Source organism: Musca autumnalis, unplaced genomic scaffold (genome assembly GCF_047663935.1).
Source record: "Musca autumnalis isolate F117 unplaced genomic scaffold, ASM4766393v1 scaffold_1, whole genome shotgun sequence".
Taxonomy (NCBI): Eukaryota; Metazoa; Arthropoda; class Insecta; order Diptera; family Muscidae; genus Musca; species Musca autumnalis.
In genome coordinates, this window is record NW_027411644.1 from 12536565 (window position 1) to 12553976 (window position 17412).

At 37.7% G+C, this 17412-nt stretch overlaps 1 protein-coding gene across 2 annotated transcripts in view; it reads left to right on the forward strand.

Annotated features, from left to right (window-relative positions):
- Positions 1–6464: 6464 nt before the first annotated feature.
- Positions 6465–17412, forward strand: part of Teh1 (tipE homolog 1 phospholipid transfer protein) — a 507587-nt gene continuing 496639 nt past the window's right edge. The window contains exons 1-2 of one of the 2 annotated variants that reach the window (XR_012410187.1): positions 6465–6592; positions 6663–6719. The gene's annotated coding sequence lies outside the window, so the exon portion shown is untranslated. Of the gene's footprint in view, positions 6593–6662; positions 6725–17412 lie in introns of both variants that reach the window. The other variant, XM_073967243.1, reaches the window with a different exon arrangement.

Sequence of the window (17412 nt, forward strand, 5' to 3'; positions counted from 1 at the left end):
AAGTAATACTGTGACAACAATTTCTAAGTGACGGGGAAATAATGCTACAGTGTTACCATGGTATACCATCAAAGCCAAAAAACTTACGGGAATTCCTCAATCTGGCTGTTAATAGATAAAATTGGATGTCTATAGCAAGCTCAGTATAATTTAGCAATATCTTCCATATGCATTTCTAACCGATTTTTGTACTTCTTGGTTATATATTGGATTGTTTTAGTGAATATCCTTATCCCTAAATTAAATTTCAGTTAAATAAACCACTTTTTAGATCTAATTGTGGGCCTAGGAGGTCCAGTTTACTGTTATTAAGACCTGGTACATTATTTGTCGATCTGGCAACCCTCCTGATCGAGTTCTGCTGTAGGTAATATTCATTGTAATTGATGTCATACTATCTTGGTAAACCAAAATACTCATAAAACGTCTTAGTTTTTAGATATTCCCGGCTTGAGACCTATAGGACATTGTTTACATGCAATATGATCTGATACCCCCTTGGTCCATATGGTAACCCTCTTAGTGGGGATATCCCATGCCTAATATTGTTGATACTTGTTAGCAACTAATCCTTGTTAAGAATGAAATTCATAAAATGTCATGATTTTTAAGCATTTACCGAAAACATGGGGTATTTTGCAACCTTAATTACATATTGAAAACATTTTCTTGGCACCTTGCATTACATGTTAATTATTCTTTTGGTTATTATTGTTGAACTAAGCGGGTTCATTTTTTATTTATTCGTTCAATTTGGTCTTAAATAAGTCGACCAACTAATTTTTGCAAAAAACCCGACATTTTTATCAAACTATTTGTAATTTTTTAGTAATTAATGCATGAATAGTGTTCGTTTTCTCAGTTTGACAACAATTACTTGTCAAACTGTTGGCCTGTTCCCGTACTTTATAAAGTGGTAAAAGTCGTAAAAGTTGTAAAAGTCGTAAACGATTTTCATATAAATTTTGTGTACGGGAACGCAAAATGTGTAAAAGTGGTAAAAATTGTAAAAACTTTTTAGTTCTGGAACAGAGCTTGAATGTACTTTAAAGACTCACCAACGACGTGTCCATGAATTTTTTCCTTATTAACGTCAGGGAGACACCTCCTTGGCACAATCTTTAGAAATGGAGGGTGTTGTAATCCACCCACAGTCTGTTATATGTACAGTGACACAGAAAAGTATACATACACCCTACAAAAATGCAGTTTTGGCTAAATCGTTGGGTTTTTTACAGCAACAACTGCACTGTGTGGCTCTTTGGTGACAAAATAACCATAATTACAAAAATGTATTTTAATCTAATGCGTATATTTAATACAATTGAAGAAATTCAATTTTCACAACACAGAAAAGTATACATACACCCCAAGGAAATACGAGTACTTACTTACTTACTTAGCTGGCCCATTACAGAACATTTGTTCTATAGGCCGAACTAAGAAGAGATCTCCATTCCTCTCTATTTGTTGCTTTGCTCTCTGGAATACCGCGCCTTGTCATCTCATCATCCACTTGTTTGCGCCATCTATTCCTTGGCCTGCCAATTCTGCGTGCACCGCCATGTGGCATGTATTCATACGCCTTTTTAGTGGGTTCATCATCGCTCATTCTTTTGATATGGCCTAGCCAACGCAATCGCTGCATCTCGATACGTTTAACAATATTGATGTCGTTGTATAGCAGATACAGCTCGTGGTTCATGCGACGTCGATATTCACCGTCAACGCAGATTGGTCCGTAGATCTTTCGAAGAATTTTTCTCTCAAACACACCAAGCACTGCCATGTCTGCTTGCGCAAGTACCCAGGCTTCGGAGCCATACATCAGCACGGGTAGTATCAGTGTTTTGTAGAGCGTTATTTTTGTTTGACGAGATGTGGCTTTGTTTTTAAACTGCTTACTTAATCCAAAGTAGCATCTGTTGGCCAATACAATTCTTCTTTTTATTTCACAACTGATGTCGTTTGTTGTGTTGACGGAGGTGCCGAGGTAGACGAAGTCTTTTACTACCTCAATATTATAGGAACCAACTTCCACAGTCGGTCCGAGCTCAATGGACGCATTGCGCGTCGACACCATCAACTTGGTCTTCTCACCGTTTACCGCCAGACCCACTTTAGCAGATTCTCCTTCGACTTTTATAAAGGTATCAGTTACTTCTTTTACTGATCGACCCATGATGTCTATATCATCAGCATAAGCAAGTAACATGTGACTATTGGTGTAGATTGTGCCACTTCTTTTGACGTTTGCCTCTCGTATAACCTTTTCTAGCAGGATGTTGAAGAGGTCACACGAAAGGCTGTCTCCTTGTCTGAAACCTCTTTTGGTACCAAACTCTTCGGAGAGGTTCTTTCCTATTTTAACTGAGGACCTCGTGTCAGTTAAAGTCATTTTACAAAGCCGGATGAGCTTTGCGGGAATACCAAATTCAGACATGGCTTGGAATACCTTTGAGCGCAGCGGACTGTCGAAGGCTGCTTTATAATCGACAAAAAGGTGGTAGGTGTCGATCTGCATCTCTTGGGTCTTCTCCAGGATTTGCCGCAGGGTAAATATCTGGTCAATGGTGGACTTGCCAGGTCTAAAGCCGCATTGGTATGGTCCAATAATCTCGTTGACCATTGGCTTTAGTCGTTCGCACAATATCCCTGACACGATCTTGTAGGCAATAGGGAGTAGACTTATGCCCCTATAGTTAGAGCATACAGTCTTATCTCCCTTCTTGTGGACGGGGCACAGGATACTCAGGTTCCAATCGTCGGGTACTCGTTCTTCCTGCCAGATGGTGCTAACTAGCTGATGAATACACCTTATCAGCGTGTCGCCTCCGGTTTTGAACAGCTCGGCTGGTAAGCCATCGGCCCCTGCTGCCTTATTATTCTTCAGCCGATTTATTGCTGTCTTTACCTCATCTTGGCTGGGCGGTATACATTCAATACCATCTTCTGGGATTGGGACTGTGGTATCTTCGTCGTCTTCGCTGCTATTGGATACCAACAGATTTGAAAAATGTTCTTTCCATATCCTGAGTACACTATCTGTATCAGTTACCAAATTACCTTGCTGGTCTCTACAGGAGGATGTGCCTGTACCAAAGCCATCAGTTTGATGCTTGACTCTTTGGTAGAATTTTCGGACTTCATTCTGGCTCCTGTACATCTCGATTTTTTCACACTCCCGCTTTTCCATCTCTCTCTTTTTCCTGCGGAAAAGACGTTTCTCCTCTCTCCTTTTCTCCCTGTATCTCTCTCGTGCGCTACGCGTTGCTACGGATTGTAAAGTAGCCTTATATGCCGCATTTTTCTCTTCGGTGGCAGCACGACACTCCTCATCATACCATGGATTCCTTGGTGGAGGTCTCTGGTATCCAAGTATGGATTTTGCGGCTGTTTGCATGGAGTGGGCAATGCTTTGCCATTGCGCTGATATGTTATCGGGATGAGGAGGGCTTTGATTAAGCAATTGGGCTAGTTGAGTGGAATATGCTGTGGCTATCTGTTGTGATTGCAGCTTACCGATGTCTAACTTTCGTGTTGTGTCTGTTCGTACTTTGTTTGCTACGTTTAAGCGGGTGCGTACCTTTGCTGCAACAAGGTAGTGGTCCGAATCAATGTTTGCGCCTCGGAACGATCGTACATCCAACACGCTCGATGAATGTCTTCCATCTATCACAACATGATCAATTTGGTTTCTTGTTTTCTGATCTGGAGACAGCCAGGTGCCCTTATGAATATCGAGATGATTAAATCTGGTACTGCTAACTACCATGTTTTTTGCAGCTGCAAAGTCTATCAGTCTCATACCATTGTCAGATGTTTCACTGTGGAGACTGAATTTCCCGACTGTTGGGCCAAAGATATTCTCCTTTCCAATTTTGGCATTAAAATCGCCTAGAATGATTTTAATGTCATGGGCAGGGCAACGGTCATATGTTTCTTCTAAGCGCTCGTAAAATATATCTTTGGTCTGTTCATCCTTTTCTTCAGTGGGAGCATGAGCGCAAATAAAGCTGATGTTGAAGAATTTAGCTTTTATTCGAATTGCAGCAAGTCTTTCATTCACTGGAGTGAAGCTGGATACAAGATGTTTTAGTCTCCGACTAACTACGAATCCACAACCAAACTCATGCTTTACGTCATGGCAGCTATAATACAGTGCGTCACCTTTAGGTGTTGTTATGACGCCTTTCCCAATCCATCGTATTTCCTGTATGGCAGTAATATCGGTCTTGTACTTTTCAAGTACGTCTGCCAATGCGAAGACTGCACCTTCTCTATAAAGAGTGCGAACATTCCAGGTGCAGATTCGCAGATCATGGTCCTTAAAACGTTTGCGGGGTTCGTCAACTTTAGAGGGGTTTGTTTTTCTTTTCTTTCGTTTTTTCATAGTAGGCTGTTTTTTCTAGGGGAGGGTTACTAACCCGACGCCCAAACCCAAGTTTTTAACGTTCTTATGGGTGAACGCGCGGCACATGTTAGCTCACTACCTTTAACGGGTGTTAAAGGCAGTTCCCCAGGTGACACCACGGGGAGGTCAGTGTCCACTTGGGATGAAAGAGGGACCAAGATAAATCCTGGGCTTTGCCATGTTAAAACCGGTCAGGACCGTTCCTTGGTATCTTCCATCCCCTACGTCACCCAAGGAAATACGAGTATTATCGTAAAATTAATGGAATTAGTAGCAAAATTTATACATTTTTTTAGTTTTGGCGAATGTCTCTGGCTGTCTAAGATATATTTTAGAGAAAAGAAAATAATTTTTGGGGGTCAAATGCGGTTATTTAGGGTCAAATTTCTTATATACCTCGTTAAAGCGCACCCTTGCTTAATTTTTTGCGTTTTTAACTATTGTACTTCATGAAAAGCACAAAATTCGTATCAGATGGCAAATCTGGAGACCCTAGAAGGCTTTGATGTTGTTTTTGTGCGAAATATACCTTCCTGAACGTCGATAAACGCACGTTTTCCCCCAGAAGTGAATAGATTCCGCGGAATTCTTGGTGCAAATTGCATATAGATGGACTTGAATTGCCTTGTAATATTGTCGGATACAATCCTTGGGCATCAATCGACTCAAAAATGTACAATTATACGAAACGTTTCGCGCCTATAGTAACGGTAATGATCATAATACGAAAACGACGTTGTTCACAGTACAAATTTCATGCTTTTTTGGTAGTGCTTATATTTTGTTGCTTTAGGAGCTTTGGGAACAGGTTTGTAACAAAATATGTCACATTTCTTATTCAATTAATGTCCAAGAATTGTATCCGACAATTATTACAAGGCAATTCAAGGCCATCTATATGTAATTTGCACCAAGAATTCCGCGGAATCTATTCACTTCCTGAGGAATCTGAGGAAAAACGTGCGTTTATCGACGTTCAGGAAGGTATATTTCGCACAAAAACAACTTCAAAGCCTTCTGGGGTCTCCAGATTTTCCATCTGATACGAATTTTGTGCTTTTTATAAAGTACAATAGCTAAAAACGCAAAAAATTAAGCAAGGGTCAGCTTTAACGAGGTATATAAGAAATTTGACCCTAAATAACCGCATTTGACCCCCAAAAATTATTTTCTTTTCTCTAAAATATATCTCAGACACCTATAGACATTCGCCAAAACTAAAAAATGTATAAATTTTGCTACTAATTCCATAAATTTTACGATAATACTCGTATTTCCTTGGGGTGTATGTATACTTTTCTGTGTTGTGAAAATTGAATTTCTTTAATTGTATTAAATATACGTATTAGATTAAAATAACTTTGTGTAATTATGGTTATTTTGTCACCAAGGAGCCACACAGTGCAGTTGTTGCTGTAAAAAACCCAACGATTTAGCCAAAATTGCATTTTTGTGGGGTGTATGTATACTTTTCTGTGTCACTGTATGTACTTATTTGAGAAATATTTTAAAAGCACATAACATTTTATCTTCATTCATCTTGTTTAGACCTGTCCGCCACAAAAACGACGCATATCTCACTTTGCACAAAACACGTATTCACAACACGAAAATATAGGAAATTCTCAGCAGAAAGCACTGGTTAGTTTAAAAATTTTCACACATCACATTTTTTCTTCATTGATCTTGCTTAGACTTGTCCGTTTTGCACAAAAAACGTATTTACAACACGAAAATATAGCAAGCTGAAAACAATATCAATTGAAAACTTGAAATTAATTATTTTCGAATTACATAAATAACAATAATTGTTCCTCCAAGTAAATCGATTAACTTTCGCGTAAGCGTCAACTCCTATAAATCATAAAGTCTAATGTTTCCTTAAGGCAAAACAAAAATGTTCCACAAAAAAACAACCTTGTATTGAGTTGCAATTTCTTGCCGGGAAATTTTTGCTGTTGACATGGAATGTCAATATACATTTCCATTTTAAATTCAGATTTTATATTAAAAATGTGTTTTAAAGAAAAAAGAACGGAATATTTGTCCAATAAAAAGGGCCTTAAAAGTGTGTGAAAGTTCATAACAAACATTGCAATATTATATAAATAAAATAAATAAATGACGGAGGTCTATAGCTGTATTCCCGCAATTTGTCTGTTAAAACGTCTGGAAATGGTATGCTACTGATTGTTTCCGTTCGATTTTGTAGATACACGATTACCTATATGAAATACTTATTTTACAGATTGAGTATGGGATCGCAATTTTAAACAATCTATTCCATGTATGGTGGGCAAGTAAGGTATGGTAAGTACATAAAATTGTTTATTCAGCTAGTTAAAATCAGGATGCGGAGTAGGAGTCTACATTAAGGAGCTATAACCAACAATATTAGTGGGAGATTTGGGGTCCTTTCCGAAGTCCGAGTAAAACATTGACTTAAAAATGGAAACCTCAGCTTGATTACAGGAATCTAAGAGAATAGATCGACACGTCTCGACACAAAATTTGCTTTCGAAGACTAATTTTTGAAGTGGGATTTAATAACAGGTGTTGGTCTATGTCCATAGATCCATGTCAAACAACTTATCCCTTATAATTTTTTATCCCAACTACAATTTTATGCTTTTAAATGGGTTTGGAGAAGACCCAAAGAAATGTGATTAAGTTCTGAGAGAACTGTTATGCTTTATATTTCGGGAAGTATGGACTACCAATTGAATGAATGTATATTTTTTAATCAGGGCTGCTTATATAAAAGTGTAAATAATTTGCCTGTAGCTCCTTCAGCCAGGTTTCACAAAATATACAAAAACTTTACTTTGAGTGATTAAGTGTTGGAAATCTGCAGGAGAAACCCTGAAGCCCATGTCAAGATTGGAACTCACTTCTATCTCCTTCTATAAATCGAAACCAAACCAAAAGTTTGAATCTAAGCATTTGGAACCTCCAGCACAAAAGGCCAGGTAAAGATGTCACATTCCCATTAAAATGTGAACAACTAAATGTTTATATATGCACATGTTAAGGTAGTCCCGGTCCATACTAGAGTGATCTCATTGAAAACAAGTAAAAAAGTGTCAGTCGGCTTTGCCGACAGATATATACCCTCAGCCAATGTGAAGTGAAACTTTCACCTACGGACAGATCGAATGTATTTAAGGTCTCTTCAGAATTGTGTGGCCCTTTTTGGACATTTGAACTTGCCGACAAAAATTTGGATTAGGAATTAACTGCCCTAAGACACAAATGTTGAACTTTTGTAGCGCAGGTACCCTTAGGGAGGACCGATATAGGCCATTTTAGGAGTTAAACTACATTTTGCTAAAAATATTAGGAGATCCAAAGTTTGGACCAAATTGGTTGCCTCATTCAAGTGATATCGTCCTAGCATTTTATTGACATTTTTTAAATATTGGGGAGAAGTAACGAAAGTGGACCGGTATTGCCCATGAAACTAAGTTTGGATATAATATGACGAAGACCAAATGTTGGACCAAATCGGTTGAACATTTCGAGAGTTATCGTGCTCTCCGACCTCCCATATGGTGACATAGGGTTTTTTTACACCTTTCGGGCTGTTTAACCAAGAAATATGGACTTGCCCCTGAAAAAACTTTTACCGTCGTAATGGAGGTAGCGAATGAAAATCGCTTCAACAAAAATCAAAGTGATTCGGGAGCAGGTCTTAAAGTGAACTTATCCGAAATTTTGTGTGAGAGGTACCAGAAGGAGTAGACAAATATAGTCCATATTCGAACCTGATCTATATCTGGTAGATATATTAGGATGTGTAAAGTATGGACCAACTCGCTAATTCGGCCACTCCCTTCAAGAGTTACCGCACGAAAAAAATTTTCCGACCATTTTTGAACTTTTGTGGGGGAGGTACCTGAAGGAGTGGACCGATATAGCTTATCTTCGAACGTAAACTATGTTTGGACAAAATATTACTAAGGCCAAATTATGGACGGAATCGACAGATCCATTCGAGAGTTATCTTGCGCTCCAACCACCTCACACGGTGTTATAGGTTTTTTTTTTAACTTTGGGGCTATTTTCTCAGGAAGTGTGAACTTGCCCCTGATGAAACTTGTACCGTGGTACAGGAGGCTGTGAATACAAGTTGCTAAAACAAAAATCAAATCGATTCGAGAGCAGGTGCTAAACTGAACCTATCCCAAATTTTGTGTGGGAGGTACCCGAAGGAGTGGAACGATTGAGTCCATATTAAAAACTCATCTAAGTGCGGTAGACATTTCACGATTTGCAAATTATGGACCAAATCGGTTACTACCTTCAAGAGTTATCGTACGTTCAAATTTTCCGAACATTTCCGAACTTTTGTGGGGGAGGTACCGGAAGGAGTGGACCAATATAACCCATCTTCGAACTTAAACTAAGTTTGGACAAAATATTACGAAAGCCAACATTTGGATCGAATCGATTGATCCGTTCGAGAGTTATCGTGCGCTCCAGCCAGCCAGACAGACAGACGGACGGACATTGCTCAATCGACTCCAAATTGTCTGAAACACATTTCGTCCAAACATACTTGGGGTCTAAAACCATTATTTCGATGAGGCACATTTTGTCCGTATGAAAGTGTATATACCCTCGTTAGCATAAATGCTGAGGGTATAAAAAATGTCATAAAATTAGGTGTTCTTAGATGGAGTTTCCCACTACAGCAATTTCATGATATTACTTTACTATGAAATTCGATCCGGGATCATAGTAAAGCGATATCATGAAATTGCTCTAGTGGGGAACTAGATCTAAGAACTCCTAACTTCATGACATTTTTTCAATGTAATCACTCTTTTGAGGACCGGAAGGTATGGACAATATCAATGCAATTTAGACCTTAAAATTCCACCAATGACAAAAACGGAAGCATTGAGCCAATATCTCGGTAACATTTCATGAAGAAAAGGTTGCTGAATTTTCTACGTCTGCACAGTCTTTAATTAAGAAGTCGAAATGACTTCATCAAGCCTTTCAGTAAGGGAGAATGAGCATCGTCACTGAAATTCTTAGATAAGAGCCTGTGAACTTTAATTATGCGTAATTCAATCAATATGTTGCGGATAGTGCAGGAAAAGATCGATAGCAAAGTTAAGTATGGGACTATTTATTCGAAATTATGGAATAGTGCGTATATCTAATAATAATTTTATTGATGTTTGCTGCTGTAGGGTATTTAAGGATATTCAGTCCACCGTTGTTGAGAAGGCGAGACGGGTATTGTTGTAAGAGGCGCATCCTTCTAAAATATGTTGAACTGGGCAGATATCATTACAATTTGGACATTTGTTGTCTACATTTTGTTCAATAGGTGTTGATGTATAGCTATACTATGTCCCATCCGAAGGCGTGAAAATATGCCCATTTTATTTTATTGAACGTTGGTAGGTTATACAGGTTGTATAGTGCTGGGATTGACTTGATTGTAGTGGATATGATTAAACAACAGTTGATAGGAGGAGCTTATAATTATAAGTTTAATTAAAGATAGTGATGTGAACGCTTCAACTCAATCCTATAAATTCTGTTAAACAAATACGTTTTTCATATGCATCGCTTACATGTGATAATGACTACAGAAAGCTTCGGAAAACAAATCCGATCGCTGTTAAGTACGAATAAACATACCAATATTATCGATCAGAGACACATATACATAGGCAGGGGGTATGTTCCAAATATTACCTTATAATATATGATGACAAAACTCTGTCCAGAATATTTTTCTATTCCCATAAAAATGGAAATCACATTCATTTAATTCCCTTCCTTAAAAAAAACATAAAACAAGGTACAAGTGTCCTTATGATTTTGTGTTTGTTTTTATGTATATTGTAATATAAAATTTTATTTAGTATAGAAATCCAGTTAAATTTCATAGTTATTTGTGTTCTATATTTGTTGCAGTTTTTTTTTGTGTGGACAATGCATACGAAGTCGTTAGCATTGGTGATGCTGATGAGGATAATGCAAAGAAAGATTGTCGTAATCGTTTATCGGGTTATATAGAGGGAGGGTGCATGATAATATATGGATATTATAAGAACATTTTGGTCATTTGCCAATATCCGGTTTTTGGTCTGTTGCATTTTTAGTCCATTCTTGCGTCGTAAAAGAAACTACAACTTAGTTTGGGAATGTGAGCATTGGTCTGTGTAAACAGCTAGCGGGTGGTTTACAACAAAATATGTATTTATGTATGTATATAAAATAAGAAGGGATGGTATTAGGGATACATTTATTGAGTCAATAATATCTATTTTCGAAAGTAATATATACTATTTTTTATTCATGTATTTATTTTGGAATTGAAGTCATATTATAAATGAAACAATATCCCATTACATGAAATCTATTCCATTCCATAGATGTATTTAATCACTGCTAGAAAAATAAATCACTATTGTAAATGCTTTTGTAATCATGTTTCTTTGCATTTTAAATATTCAAATATATCCACGATAATATAATATAGATAAACATACATAATTTAATTATTATAAAATATTTGCTTTTAGAATCTTGATAAAAATAGATTTAAAAACTATAAACTTCAAATTCTAAAAATTAATTTATACATACATATATATTTATTTACAGCATATTTTGTTTGTACATATAGATCACAATACTTTCACTAGTGTCGAAAAAAATAAAAAAAAGAAAGAAAACTCAAGACGTTAAAAGCAGAAAACTTCATTGCCAACAACTAAAAAAATGCAGTGGGATACATCCTGCTCGACATAGAAGAAAAGGAACAGCAAACTCCCACAGTGTTTTTGTATGAAGTCTTCCATGAAAATGGCAATGAGACGACGTTATGCTATGCCAGCAAAAACAAGTTATAACTGCTAAGTGTTTGTAGTTGACGGCAATGTTCTATTTGCTGAGTATACAAAAACTCGAAATGCAAGTATATCGACCCATACACCCACAATCCTCCAAGACAAACGGAAAACCAAGAGAAAAGAGGGAAATAATGTGGGGATACCCTGCCAGCAATTAGAAGTGAGTTTCGCACTCCCTCGCCTAAGAGGTCACTCCGGAGACACGCCAAGGAAGATCGTTGGTGAATTACACAAACATTTTCTATAGCCTTATTGTGATTACGTTTTATCGCGTATGCCGACACTTCGGAGTGACTTCCAAGGCGATTGTTTACATTTATTTAATGATTCAACACATTTGATCAAATATAGAACATTTTCTATCTGATGATTATATGAGGCGGTGGTGCAATGGTAAGCATACTCGCATTGCACTCTGAAGGTCCGGGTTCGCTTCCCAAGTCAAGCAACAAAACATCACATTTTTAAAATGACAAAATTAATGTAGGCGGAAATTGAAAAGACTAATTTCTCCAAAATAGAAGAAAAATAAAGAAAAAATAGACGAAAATAAAAAAAATAAATAAAAATAAAAAATTAAATTAAAATAAAAAGAAAAAAATATTTTTTTAATTTCTAGAACTATCGCGGAAATGATCTTCAAGAAGTTCGCTGGAGTGACTTCCAAGACGACACGCCGGCGTGGTTCATTTCTTCATAACGGAGGTGACTTCAGGGTGACTTCTGCGACTATCGCCGCGACTGTTTTCATCGACCTGGGCGACACGCCGAAGTCACTTCTGCGATAGTTTTTGCTTGCAGGGTACTATTGCATGGTCTTGTAATCGTATTGCAATAATATTTAGTTTTCTAACTCACCCATACACTTACATATGTCTATACATATAATATTTCTTTTTTCAAATTCGAAAAATTGCATTCAATTAAATTTGGATTATTAGGAAAGTATTTCATAATTTTGTTAAACGAGAATACCAATGACTAAAGTGGAATGGAGCCTACATCCTAAAAACATGAACCAAATTTGGATTATTATTATGGCCGACACTACTATATATCCATTTTAGCAGATATGTAGGTTATGGTAGATTAAAGGGCGCATAGCTGTGGTAGTAGATAACTACTTCACTCTTATTGTGCACAGAAGGAAGATATTACAGGATTTTAAGAAATATAAAGAGTGTAGATGTGTTATTCATGTAATTTGGTGCTGTAGTTCTTTCTCGCTGCAGTCATCTCAGTCTCTTGGGGAGGAGAAGCAGACTTGTTGGCTCGGCAAAAAGTTGCCAGAGATTGGATCGTGTGTTCATCCATTTTTCGCAGTTCTCTGGTCATGAGTAATGGAGACCGATATAATCCGCTGTATTCTGAACGAAAATTCGCCATGAGTTTTGTCGTTCCGCCATTTTAAGTTTAAGGCGAGAGAATTAATGGGGAATTTACGCTCAAAATAACCCTCAATAAGTGCTTGATTGTCTCTCTTGCTGCTTCATCTTCGCATAACCTGCAGTAGTCAGCAATTTCATATTTTTTTCATTTGCATGACATAGATCTTATACTACCGCGAGCCATAATTATTCCTACCGTTAGTGTTATGTCGGACTTCATTCATTGTTCTAACTGTCGCATGAAATGGCTTGATCGAATTGACGATCGCAACATCAGCTGACTTCCATCCGGGATGCGCCATTTCCTCCGCTATTTAATTTCCTTTGATGTTGCAATGACCCGGGATTCAACATAAAATTACGATTGATTTTAGGGCCTCCAAAGTGTTCTTGCAAGCTAAAACCGCCGCAGACATGATGATCTACGTAGATAGTCACCGGTCTAACAAAGTGGTCTGACGGTAGTTAAAAAAGCCCATGTTTCGTGGTCTGATGGTCGTTTAAAAAAATTCTTAAAAAATCCACGAATGGTGGTCTGATGGTCGTTTAAAAAAAAATCTTAAAAAAAACGCCTATGGTCTAATGGTCGTTGAAAAAAATTCTTTAAAACCACGCCTGCGGGTCTGATGGTCGTTGAAAATTTAATCTTTAGAAAATCCACATTTTGTGGTCAGATGGACGTTTCGTGGTCTGAAAAAATTGTTTAATATCCAAGTTTCATGGCCTGATAGCCGTTAAAAAATTTTTTAAAAAATTAGAGTTTGGTGATCTGATGATCGTTGAAAAAAAAAATCGTTAAAAATCCACGTTTGGTGATCTCATGATTATTGAAAAAAAAAATTCTTTAAAAAAATCCACGATTGGTGGTCTGATGGTCGTTGAAAAATTCTTTAAAAAATCTACTCTTGGTGATGGCCGTCGATCTCTTTTTAAATCCATGTTTGTTGGTTTTTGGTCATTGAACAAGTAAAAAAGTATCAGTCGGCTTTGTCGACAGAGATATACCCTCAGTCTGTGCGGATTGAAGTAATTTTTCTCAAAAAAAAAAAAAAAAAAAAAAAATATGTATTTAGGGGGGTTTTCAAAATTGTGGGCGTATGAACCGACAAAAGTATGGATAGGATTAAAGATCAAAAATTTGGGGCGATATTGATAGATAGAGCTTTTTTATCACACTAGTCTACGAAAAACATAATATCGCTGTAAACGGGACCACTAGGAAAACCTTCAGTAAAAATTCCATAAGTAACCTCAAACCACACAAAAATGTTGAACATTGTATGAGTGGTACCACAAGGATTCTACAGATATGGCCCAAATTTGAACATAAACTAAGTTTCCACATATTTAGAAAACCAAAGTTCGGACTAAATCGGTTGCTACGTCTATGAGAAATCGTACGTAACATTTTAGCAAATATTTTCGAACTTTTGTGGGGGAGGTACCGGAAGAAGTGAACCTATAAGCACCACCTTCGCATTTCATCCAATATTCGATGAAATACAACAATATCCAAAGTGTAGACGAACGCAGTATTCGGTTCGAGCCCTCCAGCCACTACATAACGTGCCATAGGGGTTTTTTTTACAATATTCAGGCTGTTTTCTCAAGAAGTATGGACTTGCCCCTGAAAAAACTTTTTCTGTCGTAATTGGAGTAGCGAATGCATGTTGCTTCAACAAAAATTGAAGTGATTCGAGAGCAGATCTTAAAGTGAATTTATCCAAAATTTTGTGTGGGAGGTAACCGAAGGAGTGAAGAAATATAGTCCTTATATGAACCTGATCTATATCTGCTAGATATTTTAGGATGTGTAAAGATAGACCAAATCGGTCACTCCCATCAAAAGTTATCGTGCGCACAATTTTTCGGAAAATTTTTTTAACTTTTGCTAAGTTTGCACAAAATATTACGAAGACCAAATTGTGGACCGAATCGGCAGATCCGTTCGAGAGTTATCTTGCGCTCCAACCACTAACGGACGGACATGGCTAAATCAACTCCAAATTGTCTGAAACACATCAGGATTTAAAAACCCCAACTCCTAAAATATTTGGAGGTTGGGGTTTAAAAACCCCAACTCGTGGATTTAAAAACCCCAACTCGTGGAATTTTTGGAGGTTGAGGTTTAAAAACCCCAAACTCGTGAAATTTTTGGAAGTTGGGATTTAAAAACCCCAACTCGTGGAATTTTTGGAGGTTGGGGTTTAAAAACCCCAACTCGTGGAATTTTTGGAAGTTGGGATTTAAGAACCCCAACTCCTGGAATTTTTGGAGGTTGGGGTTTAAAAACCCCAACTCGTGGAATTTTTGGAGGTTGGGGTTTAAAAACCCCAACTCGTGAAATTTTTGGAGGTTGGGGTTTAAAAACCCCAACTCGTGGAATTTTTGGAAGCTGGGATTTAAAAACCCCAACTCGTGGAATTTTTGGAATTTGGGATTTAAAAACCCCAACTCGTGGAATTTTTGGAATTTGGGATTTAAAAACACCAACTCGTGAAATTTTTGGAGGTTGGGGTTTAAAAACCCCAACTCGTGGAATTTTTGGAAGCTGGGATTTAAAAACCCCAACTCGTGGAATTTTTGGAAGTTGGGATTTAAAAACCCCAACTCGTGGAATTTTTGGAGGTTGGGGTTTAAAAACCCCAACTCGTGGAATTTTTGGAAGCTGGGATTTAAAAACCCCAACTCGTGGAATTTTTGGAATTTGGGATTTAAAAACCCCAACTCGTGAAATTTTTGGAGGTTGGGGTTTAAAAACCCCAAATCGTGGAATTTTTGGAGGTTGGGGTTTAAAAACCCCAACTCGTGGAATTTTTGGAAGTTGGGATTTAAAAACCCCAACTCGTGAAATTTTTGGAGGTTCGGATTTAAAAACCCCAACTCGTGGAATTTTTGGAAGTTGGGATTTAAAAACCCCAACTCGTGAAATTTTTGGAGGTTGGGGTTTAAAAACCCCAACTCGTGGAATTTTTGAAAGCTGGGATTTAAAAACCCTAACTCATGAAATTTTTGGAGGTTGGGGTTTAAAAACCCCAATTCGTGAATTTTTTGGAAGTTGGGGTTTAAAAACTCCAACTCGTGAAATTTTCGGAGGTTGGGGTTTAAAAACCCCAACTCGTGAAATTTTTGGAGGTTGGGGTTTAAAAACCCCAACTCGTGGAATTTTTGGAAGTTGGGATTTAAAAACCCCAACTCGTGAAATTTTTGGAGGTTGGGGTTTAAAAACCCCAATTCGTGAATTTTTTGGAAGTTGGGGTTTAAAAACTCCAACTCGTGAAATTTTCGGAGGTTGGGGTTTAAAAACTCCAACTCGTGAAATTTTTGGAAGTTGGGATTTATAAACCCCAGCTCGTGAAATTTTTTGAAGTTGGGATTTAGAGACCCCAACTCGTGAAATTTTTGGAAGTTGGGATCCATAAACCCCAACTCGTGAAATTTTTGGAGGTTGGGATTTATAAACCCCAGCTCGTGAAATTTTTGGAGGTTGGGGTTTAAAAACCCCAACTCGTGAAATTTTTGGAGGTTGGGGTTTAAAAACCCCAACTCGTGGAATTTTTGGAGGTTGGGGTTTAAAAACCCAACTCGTGAAATTTTCGGAGGTTGGGGTTTAAAAACCCCAACTCGTGAAATTTTCGGAGGTTGGATTTTAAAAACCCCAACTCGTGAAATTTTCGGAGGTTGGATTTTAAAAACCCCAACTCGTGAAATTTTTTGAAGTTGGGTTTTAGAGACCCCAACTCGTGAAATTTTTGGAAGTTGGGGTTTAAAAACTCCACTTCGTGAAATTTTCGGAAGTTGGGGTTTAAAAAACCCAACTCGTGAAATTTTTGGAAGTTGGGGTTTAAAAACTCCAACTCGTGAAATTTTTGGAGGTTGGGGTTTAAAAACCCCAACTCGTGGAATTTTTGGAGGTTGGGGTTTAAAAACCCCAGCTCGTGAAATTTTTGGAGGTTGGGATTTATAAACCCCAGCTCGTGAAATTTTTGGAGGTTGGGGTTTAAAAACCCCAACTCGTGAAATTTTTAGAAGTTGGGGTTTAAAAACCTCAACGCGTGAAATTTTTTGAAGTTGGGGTTTAGAGACCCCAACTCGTGAAATTTTTAGAAGTTGGGGTTTAGAGACCCCAACTCGTGAAATTTTTTGAAGTTGGGGTTTAGAGACCCCAACTCGTGAAATTTTTTGAAGTTGGGGTTTAGAGACCCCAACTCGTGAAATTTTTGGAGGTTGGGATTTAAAAACCCCAACTCGTGGAATTTTTGGAGGTTGGGGTTTAAAAACCCAAACTCGTGAAATTTTTAGAAGTTGGGGTTTAAAAAACCCAACTCGTGAAATTTTTGGAAGTTGGGGTTTAAAAACTCCAACTCGTGAAATTTTTGGATGTTGGGGTTTAAAAACCCCAACTCGTGGAATTTTTGGAGGTTGGGGTTTAAAAACCCCAGCTCGTGGAATTTTTGGAGGTTGGGATTTATAAACCCCAGCTCGTGAAATTTTTGGAGGTTGGGGTTTAAAAACCCCAACTCGTGAAATTTTTAGAAGTTGGGGTTTAAAAACCTCAACGCGTGAAATTTTTTGAAGTTGGGGTTTAGAGACCCCAACTCGTGAAATTTTTGGAGGTTGGGGTTTAAAAACCCCAACTCGTGGAATTTTTGGAGGTTGGGGTTTAAAAACCCCAACTCGTGGAATTTTTGGAGGTTGGGGTTTAAAAACCCCAACTCGTGGAATTTTTGGA